Below are 17164 nucleotides of genomic sequence, written 5' to 3' on the forward strand. Positions count from 1 at the left end.
TAAAGAGCTCATGTACCTCAACAAACAAAAAGCAAATAATTCAATTAAAAAAATGGGCAGAGGATCTGGACAGACACTTCCCCAAAGAAGAAATTCAGATGGCCAACAGGCACATGAAAAGATGCTCCACATCGCTAATCATCAAGGAAATGCAAATTAAAACCACAATGAAATATTACCTCACACCAGTAAGGATGGCCAGCATCCAAAAGACAAACAACAACAAATGTTGGCGAGGTTGTGGAGAAAGGGGAACCCTCCTACACTGCTGGTGGGAATGTAAACTAGTTCAACCATTGTGGAAAGCAGTATGGAGGTTCCTCAAAAAATTCAAAACAGAAATACTATTTGACCCAGGAATTCCACTCCTAGGAATTCATCCTAAGAATGCAGCAGCCCAGTTTGAAAAAGACATATGCACCCCTATGTTTATCTTGGTACTATTTACAATAGCCAAGAAATGGAAGCAACCTAAGCGTCCATCAGTAGATGAATGGATAAAGAAGAGGTGGTACATATACACAATGGAATATTATTCAGCCATAAGAAGAAAACAAATCCTACCATTTGCAACAGCATGGATGGAGCTAGAGGGTATTATGCTCAGTGAAATAAGCCAGACAGAGAAAGACAAGTACCAGATGATTTCACTCATCTGTGGAGTATAAGAACAAAGAAAAACTGAAGGAACAAAACAGCAGCACAATCACAGAACCCAAGAATGGACTAACAGTTACCAAAGGGAAAGGGACTGGGGAGGAAGGGTGGGAAGGGAGGGACAAGGGGGTGTGCACAGGGAGGGCTGTACAACAACAGAGACGACAAATAGTGATTCTATAGCATCTTACTACACTATTGGACAGTAACTATAATGGGGTATATGGTGGGGACTTGATGATGGGGGGAGTCTAGTAACCATAATGTTGCTCATGTAATTGTAGATTAATTATTCCAAAGAAAAAGAAGAAGCTGGGGGTGGGGATCTCAGCTTCCCTTCCACCTAGCTAAAGACTGCAGGTTACTGCCTGGATGGTGACTGTGGTGCCTACAGGCCCAGCAGAGGAGGGTTCTGTCCCAAGGAAAAGCAGGCTACATGTACTCAGTGGATTACAGATAAGTGTGAGCCCAGCCTCTGTCCTGGGGTCCCAAACTGCTGAATGGGCTTCGGGAGGTGAGGAATAGAGAGGGCAGGTGATGCCCGGGGAGCAGGCAGATGGTGGCTCCAGGGTACCATCGGCTGTTTCTTGCTATGTTGGAGGGATCAAAGGCAGTTGATCTCTGACTGAGAATTTGGAGTAAAATTAGTAGGAGGTATGTTGTGGAAAACTAACCAAGCAAAGGAGGCCCTTGTTCTTGCCAGGAAGGCACACAGCTCGAGGAGGGAATCAGAGGGTGGCATGAACGACCTTCCAGCTTCCTGGGGCTAGGCCTGGAGGGTGTGGATGGAGCTGGGCTGGGGTTAGTGTGTGCATTAGTTACTGTAAAGGTTAGAGGTAAGGTTAGGGTGGCACTCCTCTTTAAGTTTCTTCTAGTTTTTAATTTATAGGCACACATAGTTTTATTGAGCTTTACTTTATTGTACTTTGCAGATAAATTGTTTTTTTTACAAACTGCAAGCAAGTCTATTGGCACCATTTTTCCAACAGCTTTGCTCATGTCGTGTCTCTGTCATATTTTGGTAATTCCCCCGACCCTGGGGCGGTAGTCAGGGACTTGATGCCTCCCTTTCCCAGTAGGAAATTAGTAGACACACATCAGACTACGACATCAGGAAGAGCAACCCATACCTGGTGACTGGATGGTGGAGGTTAATACCGAGGGCCCGGAAGAGCCGGGAGAATGGTCGCCTGTAGGACAGAGGCACAGAGAGGCCAGGGGCTTCTGTGTTCACTGTAAGCTCTGTGAGATTCTTTGACTTAAAACTAGGTACATTTATTATTCTGTTAAAAGTAAAATAATTGTGGAAGCAGGGCCCCTCTACTTGTCTCTAGGCCTGCAGGGCCATCTCCTCTGCGGGGCCATCTGGCTCTGCCTGGTGGGGTGTCGTTCTCACCACTTGGCCAACTCACTGCTCTGCCTTGCCCAGTCTGGTGCAGAATCTTCCTCCTCGGGGAGCTTGAGCTCTGCATCTGCAGCTGCCCCTTCTCATGGTGTGTTCTTTCTCAGGCTCCAAGGGCCCTGTGCTCTCCTGGTCCTGCCCATCGTGGGATCATCTCCTCTGACCCCCACCTGCACCTGTGAGCCCTGCTGTGCCCATCACAGCTCTCTCCTGGCTCTCAGAGAGGACCTTGCTGACAGTTGGTGCTCAGCGGCAGTTGAGAGGGACCAGAGCGCTGCTGCAGGACTTTGGTCTGCCCCACCCCAGACTCTGCCTCTGGTTAGAGCACATGCATGTCTGTGCCCTGCTTTCAGGCGGAATGGCACACTATAGGGTGTGCCATGTTGCTCATTTGAAAGCATTATTTTAAAAAGGCTGCATAGAGCAGACTCACAGACTCCAAGAAGGGACTAGCAGTTACCAAGGGGGAGGGGTGGGAAAGGGTGGGTGGGGAGGGAGGGAGAAGGGGATTGAAGGGTATTATGATTGTCACACATGGTGTTGGGGAGATCATAGAGAAGACAGTGTAGCACAGAGAAGGCAAATAGTGACTCTATGGTATCTTACTACACTGATGGACAGTGACTGTAATGGGGTATGGGGGGGACTCGATAATATGGGTGAATGTAGGAACCACATTGTTTTTCATGTAAAACCTTCATAAGAGTGTATATCAATAATACATTAATAAAAAATAAAAATAAAATGGCTGCATAGTTCACTCTGGATGTATGTTTGCTAAATCATTCCCATTTAGTTTCCTATTTTGGGGTTTTTCAGACCTGCCACTGATAGTGGTGGCAGTAATCTGGGCTTGTGCATAGATCAGCTCTACCCTTGCTGGGGCAGCACTGCAGTATGTGTGCGTCCCTGCAGCCATCCTGGGGCAAAGGACACACACATTTAGAAAGAAGCAGCATGTGTAAGTGCTTGATTGATCGCAGGATGAGCAGTACAGCAGCACACAGTGCCTGTGTGACTGTGTCCCCGAGGACACTGGCAGCAAATGACTTGCCAGCTGATTGAGCTGTCCATGAGCCAGTTCCTTGGCTGATGCTTCTTTGTAAACATTCCGGTCTCACTGAGGGCTCTCCCCTTCGATGTTCCTGGTGGGTGTTTTCCTGACGGAGTCGTTTACCTTTGCCTCTGGTGTTGGAGTGTTGGGCAGTTATACCAATATACCTTTGTGTTGTCATCTTCTATTGTTTCACAGTTAGAAAATCCCATCTATTCTGAAATGTGTGCAGCAGTTAGATGCTGTTTTCTGCTTTTCCTTTTTGTATTAACCTATGTAATCCACTTGGGATTTAATTTGATAATGTTACCAGGTGAAGATATAAGTTCCTTTTTCTTATGAGTATTGAAAGCACTGATTATTGAAAAATAGCTTATTTCCGCGATGATTTATGCTATTTTTTTTGACATGTGCATTCTATCTGAAAATATTGTATGTATAGGTGTTTCTGAACTCCCTAATTGTTTGCCCTTGTGCTGTCAACTGTTTGAATTATTTCAGTTTTATGGCAGTTATTTGACCCCATTACTAAAAAAAAAACTTTCTTTTGTTCTTGGTTGCTTACTTTCTAGATGAACTCTAGAATGAATTTTAAGTTAAGAAATTTAATCAGATTGGGACTTTATCTGAAATTGATCAGAACTATAAATTATAAACAGCTGATATTTAACAGTGTTCAGTGCCTCATAGAGGAAGATACCTACTTGGCCATTTACTCTGTTACAGGCACATCTTGGAGACATCAAGTTCAGTTCCAGGCCACCACAATAAAGTGAATGTCACAGGTGAGTCACATGAATTGTTTTGTTTTTCAGTACATATAAAAGTTATGCTTTCACTATACTGTAGTCTCTTAAGTGTGCAGTAGCATTTTATGTAAAAAAAAATTGTGTATATTCCTTAATTTAAAATATTTAATTGCTAAAAAAAAATGTAACCATCATCTCATCTTTTAGTGAGTTGTCATCACTGATCATAGATCACAATGGCAAATATAACAATAAAAAGTTTGAAATATTGTGAGAATTACCAAAATATGACAGAGACACGACATGAGCAAAGCTGTTGGAAAAATGGTGCCAATAGACTTGCTTGCAGTTTGTAAAAAACACAATTTATCTGCGAAGTACAATAAAGTAAAGCTCAATAAAACTATGTGTGCCTATAAATTAAAAACTAGAAGAAACTTAAAGAGGAGTGCTATGCTAACCTTACCTCTAACCTTTACAGTAACTAATGCCCACACTAACCCCAGCCCAGCTCCAGCCTTAACTCCAGACCTAAACCTATTATTACTAACCCTTATCCAGCCCAAATAAAATATCAGGAGGGTATATACATTTGGAAGAGAATTAAAATGTATCAGTAAGATCTAACACAATTTAGTCCATGAACTAACACTTGGAATCTCATCAGTAGAATTTTCTACATTAAGAGGAGAACTGAATAAATGTGTGTGTTCTGATTGCTCTACCGACTGGCCATTCCGTTTCTCTTCCAATCCTCAGTCCTCCCTGTCCCCTGAAAATCAGGCCAGTCAGTGCCCTACAGTGGCCTCTGCATGTTCAGTGAAAGGAAGAGCCACATGTATCTCGCTTTAAATCAAAAGCTAGAAACGATGAAGCTCAGTGAGGAAGCCATCTCCAAAGCCGAGGTGGGCCGAGAGCCAGGCCTCTTGCCCCAGTCAGCCAAGTTGTGACCGTAAAGGAAAAGTTCTCGAAGGACATTGAAAGTGCTGCTTCAGTGAACACCCGAAAGACACGAAAGCAAAACAGCCCCCATCGATGATACAGAGGACATGTTAGTGGTCTGGACAGAAGGTCAGAGCAGCCACACCATCCCTCAAGCCAAAGCCTGATCCAGAGCAAGGCCCTGACTCCTCAATTCTCTGAAGGCTGAGAGAGGTGAGGAGGCTGCAGGAGAAAATCTGGAAGCCAGCTCAGGTTGGTTCATGAGGTTTAAGGAAAGAAGCCTTCTCCATGGTATAAAAGTGTAGGTGGAGGAGCAGGTGCTGACGGAGAAGCTGCAAGTCACGCAGGAGATCCAGCTCAGGTCATTCGTGCAGGCGGCTGTGCTAAACGGCAGATTTTCGGTGTAGATGAAACAGCCCCTGTTGGAAGAAGATGCCATCTGGGATTTTCATAGCTGGAGAGGAAAAGTCAGTGCCTGGCTTCACAGTTTCACAGGACAGGCTGACTCTTCTGTCAGGGGCTAATGCAGCTGGAGACTTTCAGCTGTTGCCCATTTTCCAGTCTGAAAGTCCTCGGGCCCTGGAGATGATGCTAAATCTACTCTGCCTGTGCTCTGCAAATGGGACAGCAAAGCCTGGATGACAGCACGTCTGTTTACAGCATGGCTTACTGAGTATTTCCAACCCACTGTTGAGACCTGCTGCTCAGAAAAAAGATTCCTTTCGAAATATGACTGCTCGTTGCCAGTGCACCTGGTCACCCATGAGCCCTGATGGGGATGGACACCAAGATTCGTGTTTTCACGCCTGCCAACTCAGCCGCCATTCTGCAGCCCATGATCAAGGGGTCATTTCGACTTTCAAGTCTTATTATTTAGGAAATACATGTTGTAAGGCTCTAGCTACAGAGTCGTTCCTCCAGTGGATCTGGGCAAAGTAAACTGAAAACCCTCTGGGAAAGGAGTCACCATTCCCGACGCTATCAAGAACATTCGTGATTCATGGGAAGAGGTCAGAATGTCAGCATGAACAGGCGTTTGGAGGAAGTCGATTGCAGCCCCTGTGCCTGACTCCGAGGGGCTCAGGCCTCCGGGGAGGAAGCAGTTGCAGGTGTGGTGGGAACGGCAAGAGAACCAGGACCAGAAGCGGGGCCTGAGGACGGGGTCGCCCTGCCGCCTCTCGGGTCAGACCTGCCCAGGTGAGGAGCTGCCCCTGCAGAGGAGCCGGGAACGGGCTTTCCCGAGATGGAATCTCCCCCCGGGGAGGGTGCCGTGAGGACTGTGGGACGTGATGTCCGCTGAGCCGAGGAAGCAGCGGCAGGGTCTGAGGACTGACTCCAGTTCTGAAAGCAGGTCTGCTGTGGGTCACACGCTCTCAAACAGTATCACATGCTACAGAGAGCGTGAGCATCTGTGAAAGAGTCCGTCAATGTGGCAGACTTCACGGTCTGATTTTAAGAAATGGCTACAGCCCCCTCAGCTTCGAGCAACCAGAGCCCCGATCAGTCAGCAGCCACCAGCGTCGAGGCAGGGCCCTCCACCAGCGTGATGACTGTGACTGGCTGACATCTCAGGTGATGGTTAGCATCTTTAACAATAAAGTATTTTTAAATTAAGGTATTTATGTAGTTTTTTTAGACAATTCTTTTGCACACTTAATAGACTACAGTACAGTATAAACATAACTTTTTTATGCACTGGAAAACCAAAAAATACATTTGACTTGTGATATTTGCTTTATTGTGGATCTGAACCTGCAGTATCTCCGAAGTGTGCCTGTGTTTTGGATCACGTAAATGAGAGCATGATTTTCTAACATGATTTGAGAAACTTTCCCTACTTTTCTGTCCTTTGTTTAAATAATGAACTTCTCTGTCTTCCACTTAGAAAAGCAAATGTTGTCTAATATTTGATAAACTTGTTCTACCAAAGCCTCTAAGCATGGAGCCTATTTTAGAGACAGTTTCGAGACTGCTTCTGTAATTTCTATCATGACTTTTTTTCCCTCAGAAAATAGTCCATTTCGGGGACATTTTCAGGTATATGGACACAAATGTGTACGTATGCTCTTATGTGATTTTTCAGTCTTCTTCTTATCTGTTGTTGTGTTCTATTTCTAATGCTTTTTTCAGCTTTTTAGTCAGATCAAATTTCTCTACATTTGTTATTTAGCTATTTTTATTATTTAATAGCTTTCTGTTGTATTGATCATTTGTAATTTTGTTTACTATTTAGTTGCTCATTTTAATGTGTGTTATTTTCTTTTTTTCTGTTTATGCTATTACCTTTCTGGTTTCTTGAATGCAACCTGTTTTTTTAACTAATGCATTTTGGCTCTCAATTTTCTTTTAAGACACTTTAAACCCCTCCCCATTGGTTTTGACATGACCTGTTGTCATTTAGATGTTTGGCATTTCCAGTCTTTGTTCTAAAGTTTTCTAGGTGATTTTTCCCCTGTTGGAGAAAACTATGCTTTCGTTAAGTTTCCACTTTTAAGACTTTCCATTCAGAGAGGCTGGCCTGTCTGGGTCAGCAAGGGTGGACACAGAGACAGGAGCCCTTGGGCTGCGATTGTCAATGAGCAGTCATGAGCAGAACTTGGCAGGGGCTGATGGCCAAGGAGGACACGCCCTGAATCTGGGGTGTGGAGGGAGCATGTGCAATGGGAAGAGAGTCTGCAGTTTGGGGAGCAGATTAACTCGTGTGTTGGACCCAAGGCAGAAATGCCCCAGGGGCTTTGGGATCCCTTGCTCACAGCTGAGAGGAGACTGTCATGACCTCTAGTTGAGATGAATACTCCTGTGTCTCGTGTGTTCTCAGCCTGGGGAAGGGAGAAAGGGCACAGTGGAGGGCAAACAGCTGCACTTGAAGCACTTGAAACCCAGGTTATCCCAGTGTGTGGCACGGTGTGCAGGACCTCTGCACGTGGGCTGTGTCGTCTGGGGCCTTGTGCCCAGCAGGGTGATATGCTCGCCCTGCTGTGAGGGGCAGCCCCGTGCTCAATTGCAGCTCTGTGGGCATGGTAGTGGGAGAAGACTCTGGGGGAGCAGCCAGCTGCTGCCACGGAGAGGCTGACATGTGGAGCAGGAAGAAGAAAGGCTTGAGTGAGAGCCTGATGTCATGGCATCGCAGAGCTGGGGAAGAGCTGGCCAGACAGGCAGGCTGCTTGTTGCTTGTCTCAAGCCGCTTGATCTAGGAGGGGAGCTGGACTTGGTGGTGCTTCCTGTGCCCCATGGAGGGAGTGCTGCCCAGCCTGCCTGGCCCCCCCCACACAAGGTATCAGGGCCTGTGGGGTGGGATGGGAGTTCTCAGAACCAGAAGATGTGAGATGACGTGGATGGAGGTCCGGCCCTTTGCACCCCCTCAGAGAGTGATGCTGAAGGGCAGATGGCTGGGAAGCTGCAGCCTGACTGTTGGGGGGCTTGGCTCTGGCCCTTACCTACCTCCCAGCTCTGCACCCGCACACTGCAGTATTGGAGGCTCTGCATTTAAAGTGGGTGTAGGACACCTCTCATGGGACTCCAGGAAAACACCCAGGGCTGTCATGCGGGACCTGCCCATGCCGGGCCTTGCATACCTTAAGGCTCCAGTTTATTTGCTTCCTTCCATCTCAGCCTTCCTTTCTTTGTTGGCAGAGTGGTGTTCACTCTGGGCATTCTTCGTCCTCTGTCCTTTCCTCATGGGGACATTGGAGTGCACTGTCCCCCCAGAGCTTTAGATTGCATTGCTGCCTGGCTGGTTGCTTTTCTCAAGATGACTCATTCATTCCTGCCCCTCTGCTGGCTGCCAGGCTGTCTGGCGTCCCCGTGTGCAGCGACAGTGATGGATCTGGAGAGCTGGGCTGTGGGGCCTGGCTGGCGTGTTGGGGTGGAAGACAAGTCACCTCTAGGTGTACTTAGGCAGGCAGGAGCCAGCTTTTCTGAAGGCTTTATTTACAGACATACTACACATTCAGGACCATCATGGCCCCTGCTCCATTGCTTGTTAGCAGGATCAGGCAGTGCATCCAGGCATGGGCGCTGTGCCCACTTTTAGCTCTGGCTGGGTGGCTAGGTGCTCAGCCCCAGGAATGCTGTGCATGGACATAGGGGCCCAGGATGCTTCCACTCCCCTGCAATTTCCAGGCCTTTGTTTCCTGCTTCTGGAACTCCATTGGCACTTATGGGTCATGCCATTCGACTAGTGCGCAGCCCCACACCACCTTGGGTTGTGTGTCACTTGTGTCATGGAGGCCATCTTACCTTTGGATATGAAGGGTGACCAGTGGTACAGTCCAGGTACACTGAGCTCATGAGAGGCTTTCAGTGTGGGCCCTGGCCTTTTCCAAGGGCTCTAGCCATTTCACTCTTTCAGGGCACAAGACTATAACCACAAGCTTTATTCACCCTGTAATTGAGCAAATGTGCTTGATTCTGCCTGCCTGCCCCCAGCTGTGCTTCACAGTAAGCCGTTAGGAGACTGCCCCTTACCACTACCCAATCCTCAGCACTGCCTTTGTGGAGCCTGGGCCTCAGGCCAGATTCTGCAGGGCAGGTCGCAGCTGGAGAGCAGCTGTTACTGAGAGCGCAACAGAGAGCTGTTCTCATCACCCCTTGTGTTAATTTGGCAGCGCAGGAGTGGAAATCACAGGAAGAGAGCTTTCTGGTAGGAGCCCACCTGGGCTGGTGGAGTCCAGAGACTGTGTTTTGTCGGCAGCTCTCCTCCCAGATCACTCTATGACCTTGGGAGGCTTGTGGTCCCTGTCCTCGCTGCTTCTCCATCCCTGAGCTTGCATCTCCCTATGTGCTTCTGCCCCAGCCCAGAGGGCAAGGCGGCGAGGATGGGAGGCTCAGACCATCTAAGCCCCTGCAAGGAGGACAAGGAATGTCTGTATCTTTTTTTTTTTTTTAGATAATTATTTTTTATTGAAGGGTAGTTGACACACAGTATTACATTAGTTTCAGGTGTACAGCACAGTGATTCAACATTTATATACATGATAATTCTAGGTACCAGCTATCACCATACCAAGTTGTTACAATATTTTGACTATATTCCTTATGCTATACATTACATCCCGGTTACTTATTTATTTTACAATTGGAAGTGTGTATATATACATATATATATATTTTTTGTGAGGACCTCTCTCATATTTATTGATCAAATGGTTGTTAACAACAATAAAATTCTGTATAGGGGGGTCAATGCTCAATGCACAATCATTAATCCACCCCAAGCCTAATTTTCGTCAGTCTCCAATCTTCTGAAGCATAACGAACAAGTTCTTACATGGAGAACAAATTCTTACATAGTGAATAAGTTACATGGTGAACATTACAAGGGCAGTCATCACAGAAACTTTCGGTTTTGCTCATGCATTATGAACTATAAACAGTCAGTTCAAATATGAATATTCATTTGATTTTTGTACTTGATTTATATGTGGATACCACATTTCTCTCTTTACTATTATTATTTTTAATAAAATGCTGAAGTGGTAGGTAGATACAAGATAAAGGTAGAAAACATAGTTTAGTGTTGTAAGAGAGCAGATGTAGATGATCAGGTGTGTGCCTGTAGACTATGTGTTAATCCAAGCTAGACATGGGCAATAAAACATCCACGTATGCAGAAGATTTCTCTCAGAATGGGGGGGGGTTCTAAGTCTCACCTCTGTTGATCCCCATTTTCTCACCTGATGGCCCCCCTGCGACTGTGCCTGTCTTAGGTTGTTCCTCCCTTGAGGAATCTTACCCGTCTCTGGCTAACCAGTCATCTTCCGGGGCCATACAGGGAAATGTAAAGTTGGTAAGTGAGAGAGAAGCCTTATTGTTTGAAAAGGTTAGCTTTTTACTTCTTTGCATATTTATGCCCTGTGGCTTCTATGCCCAGCATTTGTCTTGAGGTGTCTTTACCACTTGGAAGAATTATGATACTCGGTAAATTCGATATGAGGCACGAATTCTATTTAAGGGTTGTAATTAGGAAGGAAGAAGAAAAGCTATAGAAGTAGCAGGCAGAAGAAAACCTGGGAAGATTGATTATTTCTTTGACATATCTTCTTGTAGAGTAACTTCAGCATGTATAGGTTTTAAACTACTAATTAAATTGTGCACACACATTAACATAATAGGAGTACAGTTACGTAACCAAAGCATACCTGTAATTACCAGCCATCTCCAGTGAAACCAAGAAAACCACTTAGGCACCTTAGGCATTTGTGAAAACTTATCTATGATATGGTGGATATTGTCCAACTGAACTTGAACAGTCTGAGAGAATTCAGATAAATTAAAACGACCCATTCCTGGGGACTGTTCACATCCCATATGTTCTTTTAACAGTAAATAGTCTGTAGTTGTAAGATTTTGGAGTGCTACAATTTGCACTTCTCCTAATTCTTGGTTGAGTTCCAGCAGTATAGATCCAGTCAAATTTGTTGTTTTACTGTATGCACAGGCCAGCTTAGATATCTCCTTCTTCATTCCCATGGCAAGTTCAGGAACTAGTGGGATGAGTGCGTCTACAGCTGTAGCAGTGTGTGGATCTTTGTTGGGGTTTTTTGATGATCATCTTCTGGCATGAGTCTTCCCGAGAGTGCTGATGTTGGAAGTTCTTTTTCATATCGTATCTTAGTTCATTTTTGGGGTAGCCAAATTAGGCTTTGATCCTCTGTATAAACACAAACAGGGAATGTCTGTATCTTTCCAGGAACAAATATGTGACCCTAGAAGGAGATGTGCCGTATAATTATGGCTGTGCTCCGGGCAGAAGTCCCTCCTTCAGGCCCCATAATTCTCCTTGGTCTTTGATTATCCTGTTTTATCAGCGTGGAAGCTAGTTAGCACTAGAGCAGAAGTCAAGTCCAGAGCCTTCTCTCACCCTCTTCACTTCATCACTATTGAATTGTAAGGCATTCACATTTCACATACTCACGGCCAAATTGCATTCCAGTAAATGGGCCATTTTCCATTTCACAGCAGTTCAGGGGGTGCCTGTTTTAGGGTACTCAGGGAAACATTGCATCGCCACAGAATGCTAGTTCTTTCCAGGTTGAGGAGGGAGGACAGTATGCTAAGATGAGGACCGAAGGTGCCACTGGATCTGGCGCAGCGGAGGAGTTGAATGTCTCAAAGGATGCTCTGAGTTGGTGGGCGTGAACGCTGGATGACATGGGAGGGAAAGCTAGTGGCTGTTTAGATGTTTCACTCTGGAAACATGGGTCTTGGAGAGAGTTTGTTTTTTAACAGGAGCTCTTTGAGTATGTTTAAACCATAAAAGGAGTTATTGAGGAGACAAAGGGACAGCAGTGTATGGGGTGCAGCTGGTCCCCGTGTGGCCAGGGCATCCCTGCTGTGGGGGTGCAGAGCAGGGCAGCTGCTGTTTGCTGAGAATAGGACGCTCTCTAATGGAATTACTCAAGACTCTAATCTGTTGGCTGCATTCCAGAATTTCCCATCAGCTCAGTAGCACTGTTGTCAGTGTGAGATAGTCTAGGTCGGCTGTGGCCTTCAGTGGTAATGTGTCCTTAGTCTCCTTAAATCTGGAACATTTTCACAGCCTTCCTGTCACTTTGATGACATTGTGAAGAATATGGTCCCTTTTGAAAAATACAAGCTTCCAGGTTTGGGGTGTGTCTGATAATGGGCTCCTCACAAGGCTGTTCCTGCTGTGCGTTCTTGGCTGGACTCTGCTGTGTGAGATGAACCTTGCATCTGGACACATGGAATGCCCATCAGCCCTTGGTGGGTGAGCTGTCCCCTCTGTTAAGGGCTTGCCCAGCCTCTCCCCAGGACCGTTACCACCTCCCCCTGCAACTAATAAGCAGTCTGTGGGAAGGCGTTTTAAGACCGCAAGAGAGCCTGCTCTTCAGGAGATAGTCTGGATTTAGTATCTATTGGTGATTTTTGCCCTGACTGCTCGTTATTGGAATGGCTGCAAAGTAATGTTTGTCCGGCTGTGGCTCTCCATGTGGACCTGTTCACACATGGCCATTCTGTAAGCAGCAGCTTTCCCTTCTTCCCTTTTGGTCTATTTATCTATTTAGTACTAATTTGGTTTCATGGATTCCTGTTTTTTAATTCCTCACTATTCTAGTTTATAATCCTTCACTGTCCTCAATGATTTTGGTGCTCAGATTGTCTCAGATATGGTGCCTCCAGGCTGACTTCTGTTCCCTGTGGTGAGCCCCTGCCATCACACACCTCCCCTCTTACTCAGGGCCCACTATAACAAAAGCCTGCAGACTGGGGGCTTATCATCAACAGGAATGTGTCTCAGCTTTGGAGGCTGGAAGCTTGAGATAGAGCGCCTACACCGTGGGTTGGGCTCTGGTAAGGCCTTGTCAGAGTGGCAGATGCTGGCTTTTCACTGCGTGCTCACGTGGGGAAGGAGCAGGGAGCTCTTTGGGGGCTTTTGTAAGGGTGCTCATCCCAGCACAGGGCTCTGCTGCTGAGATCTAAGCACCTCCTAAAGGCCCTGCCTCTTAACAGCACCACATTAGGGGTTAGGAGTTAACATAGGAATTTGGGGGGGAAACAAACATTGAATCCATAGCACCTTTCCTTCTTCCCTTCCTCACTTTGTTTTCCTCTCTTACCCCCATTTTTTTAATTTTAATTTTTAACTCGTCTTACAGAATGTTTCAGGCTCATCTTGCACCTAACCTGTCCAGCCGTGGAATTAGCATTCCTTGGACGGCTCTGGTTCCCTATAGGTGTGGAAGTGTTATTAGATACCCAGACCTGGGTACCAGAGGTGCTTATTGCTACTGGGGTGGCTTTGCTTCTTCTGAGCTCTGTCAGTAGACAGAGGTGGGAAATGTATGCATACACATGTTACACATGCACACCCACCTCTAAATGCACACACATGTTCACATAGATACTAAGTATAGGTCTGGTAGGAAGGGCATTCCCTGCCTGGGACAAGTTCACTGTGAATTCTGAGACCAAAGGAAAACAAGGGCAAGGGATTGGAAATGAAAGGGTTTATTCTCATGGCTGAGTCTCTTCTCACTCCAAACCTTAGCTGCTGGACTCTCTCTACCAGCACCGTCTGGGGCTCCCCCCTCATTGGGTTCCCAGGCTCGCGCTCTGCAGCTATGGCATGCTTTCTGCTTACCCACTCTCCTTGTTCTGGGAGGAACTCTGTGGGTGGGTCCCTGGTGACTGGCAGGCACCTGCCCAATTAGAGGAACTCAGAAGAGGACAGCCTCTTGATTCCTCTCTGTGGTGGAACTCCTGTGACTGACTGGCAGCTCTGCTGCAGGTAAACATCCCATTGATGTGCAAACTGGCTCTTATATGTGTGTACAGTGGGCACTATGAAAGCTAGGTGGGAATCCTGGTTGAAAACTTCCATTTTCCCCACACTAAGTATGCTATCAACACTCCTTGTTCCTACCTTTAGCCCCCTCTGGTGGTGACAGTGGTGCTCTAAAGCAACCTCACACCTGCTCCGGAGCCGATTTGGCACACCCTCTTTGCCATGCCAGTGGCGGTTTAAAATCATCCATGGTGGGAGATTCACACCATGAAACTGTAAGACCAGGGCTTCCCTCCCAGCCCCAAGAGCCATTTGGTCAACATTTACCAGCATGCCATTGTAGGAAACCGAACAAAAACGCTGTTTGTCCTCCCTGTATTACTTTTGTAAAAAGAAAGAAGCTGAGACATGTTTTCTAAGTTTCTCTTCTTTCTTACACAAATTGTATGTAATCATGTTGCTATATGTGCATTCTTTTTTATTATTTTTTTATTGTGGCAAAAAGATACAACAGAGCATTTTCTGTTTTTACTGTCAGAGGCAGTAACTGCACTCACCGTGCTGGGCATCTGCGTGCACTCTTCAGCACTTGTGTTTGCCACTTAGCAGTGCCTCTGGGAACCACTGGGCACTGATTCATGGGAACGCTCCATTCTTTTTTACTTCTTTGCCGTCTAGTTCTGCTTCATCGTGTGGGTTTTCCGTAGTTACTCAGTAATCCCCTATGATACTGGGCATGTGAGTAGGTTACAGTGTTTCAGCAGTTACAGAAGTGCCTGATCCGGGAGCTGGCTTTTTTGATGATATCTTCTGGTGAGTCCTGGTGGGTGTGACTGCATTCAGTGGAAAGTGTGTGTGTAGTTTTGCTGGATGGTTCCAAGGCCCTTCTTAGGGGTGTTCCTCTCTCCATTCCTACAGGCAGCACACTTGGGGGCCTTTTCCACCACACCCTCCCCTGCAGAGTATGTCCTTGAGCTCCTGAGCTTCTGCCAGAGTGATAGGAGAGCCCTGAGAGCTCAGTGTAGTTTCAACTTGCATTTCTCTCTCTCTCTTTTTTTTTAAATCAAGGTATTATTGATACACACTTTTATGAAGGTTTCACATGAAAAAACAATGTGGTTACTACATTTACCATATTATCAAGTCCCCACCCATACCCCAATGCAGTCACTGTCCATCAGTGCAGCAAGTTGCCAGAGATCCACTATGTGCCTTCTCTGTGCTGCACTGTTCTCCCCGTGATCCCCAACATCATGTGTACTAAACATAATACCCCTCAGTCCCCTTTCCCCTCCCTCCCCACCCACCCTCCCACACCCCTGCCCTTTCGTAACCACTAGTTCCTTCTTGGAGTCTCTGAGTCTGCTGCCATTTTGTTCCTTCAGTTTTTCTTCATTGTTATACTCCACAGATGAGGGAAATCATTTGCCATTTGTCTTTCTCTGCCTGGCTTATTTCACTGAGCATAATGTCCTCTACCTCCATCCATGTTGTTGCAAATGGTAGGATTTGTTTCTTTCTTATGGCTAAATAGTATTCCATTGTATATATGTACCGCATCTTCTTTATCCATTCATCTACAGATGGACACTTAGGTTGCTTCTGTATCTTGGCTATTGTAAAAAGTGCTGCGATAAACATAGGGGTACATATGTCTTTTTGAATCTGAGAAGTTGTATTCTTTGGGTATATTCCAAGGAGTGGGATTCTGGGGTCAAATGGTATTTCTATTTTTAGTTTTTTGAGGAACCTCCATATTGCTTTCCACAATGGTTGAACTAGCTTACATTCCAACCAGCAGTGTAGGAGGGTTTCCCTTTCTCCGCATCCTCGCCAACATTTGTTGTTCTTAGTCTTTTTGATGCTGGCCATCCTTAATGGTGTGAGGTGATATCTCATTGTGGTTTTAATTTGCATTTCCCTGATGATTAATGATATGGAGCATCTTTTTATGTGTCTGTTGGCCATCTGAATTTCTTCTTTGGAGAACCGTCTCTTCATATCCTCTGCCCATTTGTTAATTGGGTCATTTGCTTTTTGGATATTGAGGCGTGTACGTTCTTTATATATTTTGGATGTTAACCCCTTGTCGGATATGTCATTTACAAATATGTGCTCCCATACTGTAGGATGCCTTCTTGTTTTGTTGATGGGGTCCTTTGCCGTACAAAAACTTTTTAGTTTGATGTAGTCCCATGAGTTCATTTTTGCTTTGGTTTCCCTTTTTCAAGGAGATGGGTTCAGGAAGAAGTTGCTCATGCTTATATTCAGGAGATGTTTGCCTATGTTGTCTTCTAAGAGTTTTATGGTTTCATGACTTACCTTCAATCAAGTCTTTAATCCATTTCGAGTTTACTTTTGTGTATGGGGTTAAACAATAATCCAGTTTCATTCTCTTCCATGTAGCTGTCCAGTTTTGCCAACGCCAGCTGTTGAAGAGGCTGTCATTTCCCCATTGTATGTCCATGGCTCCTTTATCTTATATTAATTGACCATATATGGTTGGGTTTATATCAGGGCTCTCTAGTCTGTTCCATTGGTCCATGGGTCTGTTCTTCTACCAGTACCAAATTGTCTTGATTACTGTGGCTTTGTAGTAGAGCTTGAAGTTGGGGAGTGAGATCCCCCCTGCTTTATTCTTCCTTCTCAGGATTGCTTTGGCTATTCAAGGTCTTTTGTGGTTCCATATGAATTTTAAGACGATTTTCTCTAGTTCATTGAAAAATGCTATTGGTATTTTGATAGGAATTGCATTGAATCTATAGATTGCTTTAGGCAGGATGGCCATTTTGACAATATTAATTCTTCCTATCCATGAGCACGGGATGTGTTTCCATTTATTGGTATCTTCTTTAATTTCTCTCATGAATGTCTTGTAGTTTTCAGAGTATAGGTCTTTCACTTCTTTGGTTAGGTTTATTCCTAGGTACTTTATTCTTTTTGATGCAATTGTGAATGGAATTGTTTTCCTGATTTCTCTCTCTGCTAGTTCATTGGTAGTGTATAGGAATGCAACAGATTTCTGCATATTAATTTTGTATCTTGCAACTTTGCTGAATTCCGATATTAGATCTAGTAGTTTTGGAGTGGATTCCTTAGGGTTTTTTATGTAC

The 17164-nt window shown here is 45.5% G+C and overlaps 1 protein-coding gene across 15 annotated transcripts in view; it reads left to right on the plus strand.

Annotated features, from left to right (window-relative positions):
* PCBP3 (poly(rC) binding protein 3) overlaps positions 1 to 17164 on the plus strand; it is a 291192-nt gene that overhangs the window by 105617 nt on the left and 168411 nt on the right. The window contains exon 2 of one of the 15 annotated variants that reach the window (XM_036912123.2): positions 3840 to 3898. The exons of the other annotated variants lie outside the window; for them this stretch is intronic. The gene's annotated coding sequence lies outside the window, so the exon portion shown is untranslated. The remainder of the gene's footprint in view (positions 1 to 3839; positions 3899 to 17164) is intronic. 15 annotated transcript variants of the gene reach the window in all.

The sequence above is a fragment of the Manis pentadactyla genome, chromosome 1 (genome assembly GCF_030020395.1).
Source record: "Manis pentadactyla isolate mManPen7 chromosome 1, mManPen7.hap1, whole genome shotgun sequence".
Lineage (NCBI taxonomy): Eukaryota > Metazoa > Chordata > Mammalia > Pholidota > Manidae > Manis > Manis pentadactyla.